Consider the following 4,721-nt stretch of genomic DNA (forward strand, 5'->3'; position numbering starts at 1 on the left):
CTGCAAGTACCAATCTACTTCAGAGAGAATATGGGCACTGAAGAAACTGCATATGGAAGTTAATTTTCACTGTGGCAAAAGTTAGCCACTGGACAACAAAGTATCCTCGAATCAACTGCTGACAACAGGAAAAAAATGGACAGACAGGACACAAACAAAGGACTACTGATTCTTGCCAAAACAAGTGTGCTTATGGCTTTATCAAAAAGCATCTTCTGAGGCCAGGACAATATGGCACCATCCCTGAAGTGGCCTTCAAAAATCCGGAAACAGTGTACAGTGCCTTTTCACTTCGAAGGCAGCTGAGAACAGGGCAGTGGGTCGATGGCTTCTGATGTGGCAATGGAACAGCAGTTGAAACAGTTATTCTTGAAGAGTAACTAGCTCACGCCTCTCAATAGTAGACTGGCATTTAGTTAGAGGGATATGGAGAAGAACAGGATGCTGAGATGAAGACACACCACACACACACACACACACACACACACACACGTAGCCAAGAAGAAATGGACAGCTGAATTAAAAAACAACAACAACAACAACAACAAAACAGCAACAATTTCCAGAATTTAAAATCCTGAATCATGACAGGACACTAGTGGAATTCAGGTGTTTCTGGCACATGGACTGCTCTCACCCAATGTGAGGTCGAACTATTGACCTTGTGTACATCCTACTTCACAAATGAGTCTGTCAGATATGCTAAGCCTATAGGCTGAAGATGATGCCCCAACACTGTGGAGAAACCTCACGTGGCTCTCCAGGCAGCTGGCTGTTTTTGTCAACTCACTTTTTTTTGGAAGCTGCTTGCATGCACTTCCTGTTTTTAATTTTTTATTAGGTAATATTATTTCCTTCTTGGGTCTCTGAGGGAGTTGAAGATTAGTTAGTTATAGTTGAAAATTAGTTAGTTATAGTTGAAGATTAGTTAGGATAGAAAGTGAATTAGGTACATTTTGGACTTACCAAAATAGGATAGATAATGGAATTATTTTCTCTGAAATTGTCAAATACAAATGGACTAGACATTGTTTAGGTATTTATTACTTGCGTATATGTTATATAGTTATTTTACTTTTGTATATAGTTTTTCTTATGTTAGTTATAACCTTTTTCCTTTTTTCTTTTTATTAAAATAGAAGAGGGGAAATATAGTGATATTTTATTTGTACTAAAATGTGATTTGTATGTTAATAAATAAAGTTGCCTGGGGGTCATAGCTAATAGCAAGCCATCGTAGAAGCTGGGCGGTGGTGATGCATGCCTTTAATCCCAGCTCTTGGGAGGCAGAGGTAGGCGGATCTCTGTGTGTTCAAGGATACAGCCAGCATGGAGACACACGCCTTTAATCTCAATACCAACCATAGAAGACCTGGAGGTCTGTACAGACAGGCACTGACGAGGAGGTCATGTGGTTGGGTTTACAACCAATGAGAAGGCAGAACAGAAACTCTATAAAAAAAAAAGACACACAGGAAGTAGGTCTCTTTCAGAGAGGTACAGCGACAGTGAATGGTAAGGTTTTTAGCTCTTAGCTATTGCTCTGACCTCTTGGCTTTCATCTCTGTCTTGGCTCTGTGTTTCTTATTTAATAAGATGGTTGGTTACATCTACAGGTTTCTCTTGGCCATGATGCTAAGTTTAAGGAACAAAAATCTTGGAATAAGACAAGGGAGGAACTGAAAAACTTGAAAAGCCTAGTAACTTCTCTTGCTCAAAAAATAGAAACTCTCCAAGTCCCTACTCTTCCCTCTGTAGGGGTGGAACTAGACTCACCTGGGGAGGCGTCTTTTAGAATGGAAAAGCCACCAGTAATTGCCATAGCACAGAGATCCTCTGAGGCAATGCGAACCCTCTCTGTCAAAGCTACGTCTCCTCTTCAAGGTAGCCTCCGGGAAGCTGCTAGTAAGGGGGAAGAAATTCAAGGCTTTCAAATGTTTCCTGTCCTGGAAGAGCAGGACCGTCAGGGTAATATCATAAGAGTGCATGTTCCCATTCCTTTCAAACAGCTTAAGGAGTTAAAAACAGCATGTAGTCAATATGGCCCGACTGCTCCTTTCACAACAGCATTGTTAGAAAGCCTGGCTTTAGAAGTTTTGCCCCTGGGTGATTAGAAACAAATGGCTCGAGCATGTCTATCTGGAGGTGACTATCTGCTGTGGAAAAGTGAGTTCGTGGAACAGTGTCAGGCCACAGCTGAAATAAATCGGGCACAACAGATTCCTATCACCTTTGATATGCTCACTAGGGAAGGCCCTTATCGAGAGACAGGTCAACAGTTAAACTTTGATATAGCGGTGTATGCTCAGGTTCAGGCCGCTGCCAAAAGGGCTTGGAATATGCTTCCATCATTAGGAAAACAAACTGAGGATCTGTCTAAGATAAGGCAAGGGACTGACGAGTTATTTCAAGATTTTGTTTCCAGATTAATGCAAATGACTAGTAGATTAATTAGCGATTCAGAAGCTGGACTTTTACTTGTAAAACAACTTTCATATGAAAATGCCAATGCAGCATGTCAGACCGCGATACGCCCTTTTAGAAAAAAGGGAAACATTTCTGACTATATCTGACTTTGTTCTAATATAGGACCATCATACAATCAAGGGATAGTCATGGCTGCAGCATTACAAGGAAAAACGGTTAGGGATGTTCTATACCAGCAAAGACATCCTAATTCCAGACAAGGGAAAGATATTGGACCTCCTGGAAGTTGTTTTGGGTGTGGACAGTTGCCCTAGAGGGGCTTCAGATCAAATAGAGAGCCTGGGTTATACCCAAGATGTAGGAGAGGGAAACACCAGGCTAGTGAATGCACATCAAGGGCAAATACCCCGAAGAGTCCGTTTCAGGGAAATGGATGGAGGGGCCCGCCCCAGGCCCCGACAAAATAGACCTTTGGGGTAATTCAGCAGTCAATCCTCCGGCAAAGAAATATATTCAAGACCTTTATAGAGCAACCCCAGGTAGTGCTGGATTAGACCCCAGTTCTTCCATCTATACAGTTTTGACCCCTGAAATGGAAATGCAAGCCCTCCCTACAGGTGTTTATGGACCTTTGCCACAGGGCTCTGTGGCGTTATTGTTGGACAGAAGTAGTACTACCATGCAAGGAATTCTAGTTGCCACTGGAGTGACTGATGCTGACTATATGGGAGAAATAAAGGTGATGACTCATTCACCCACAAGAATTTCAGTAATAAAGATTGGTCAGAGACTTGCACAGTTAATCTTACTTCCTCAAATACAAACAAAAAATCCAATTAAAAGAGATAAAAGAGGAGAGGCTGGATTCGGTTCATCAGATGCCTATTGGCTACAAGCCATAGGACCACAACGTCCAGAACTTACATTAGTCATAAATGGGAGAAATTTCTCAGGTCTTTTAGATACAGGCGCAGATTTATCTGTTATATCTGCTAGTCAATGGCCTGCTATGTGGCCCAAAATGGAGACTGTTACACAGCTGCAAGGGATTGGCCAAACTCAGTGTCCTGAGCAGAGCAGCAATGAGCTCTCCTGGAGAGATTAAGAGAGTCATGAAGGGACTTTTCGGCCATACATTGTCCCTCACTTGCCAGTAAATTTGTGGGGTCAAGATGTTATAAGCCGTATGGGAGTATACTTATATAGTCCCGATACAACTGTCTATGAACCAAAAGTTCCTGACCAAAAGTTAATGGAAATGTCATCTTTATCTCCTAAAGAAAAAACTAATAAGGATGTTATGGAGCATTTTTAGGAAGGGTCATTGAGCAGCCTGTACTCCATGCAGATCCTATAACCTGGAAATCCGATCAGCCTGTGTGGATAGATCAATGGCCCCTAACAGAAGAAAAAGTACAGGCTGTCCAGCAGTTAGTACAGGAGTAGCTGGATAGTGGTCATTGAACCTTCTAATTCTCCCTAGAATTCTCCTATTTTCCTCATCAAAAAGAAGTCAGGGAAATGGAGATTATTACAGGAATTGAGAAAGATTAATGAAACCATACAACCTATGGGAGCTTTGCAGCCTGGATTGCCTATCCCTACTGCTATACCAGAAAATACGTATAAAATGATTTTGGATTTGAAGGATTTTTTTATACCATTCCTTTAGTGCCCCAAGACTGTCAAAGATTTGCATTTAGTGTTCCCTCAGTCAACTTTAAAGAACCCATGAAAAGATTTCACTGGAAAGTTTTGCCCCAAGGAATGGTCAATAGCCCAACACTGTGTCAGAAATTCATAGCTCAAGCTATCCAGAGAGTTAGAGAGCAAGTTCAACAGGCTTATATTATTCATTACATGGATGATATTTTGCTTGCGTATAAAGACGAGGAAATTTTGCTTGGACGGCTTCAGCACTGTCTTACCTGTGCAGGGTTAATTATCGCTCCAGAGAAAGTGCAAAGACACTTGCCTTTTCAGTATCTAGGACATGTATTATACCCTAAGGTGATAAAGCCTCAAAAATTGGAAATAAGAAAGGATGAGTTAAAAACTTTAAATGATTTTAAAAAATGATTGGGGGAGATTCAATGGTTGCGCCCCTATTTAAAAGTATTTACTGGTGATTTGAAACCTTTAAGTGATATTTTAAAAGGAGATAATGACCCTAATTGACCCAGAGAGTTAACTGAAAGGTAGACAAGTTCTTCTGCAAGTTGAAAAGGCTATTCAAAACCAGCAAGCACATTACATTAATTACGCCCTACCTTGGTATGCGTATATTTTGCCCA

This window comes from Peromyscus leucopus, chromosome 13 (genome assembly GCF_004664715.2).
Source record: "Peromyscus leucopus breed LL Stock chromosome 13, UCI_PerLeu_2.1, whole genome shotgun sequence".
Taxonomy (NCBI): Eukaryota; Metazoa; Chordata; class Mammalia; order Rodentia; family Cricetidae; genus Peromyscus; species Peromyscus leucopus.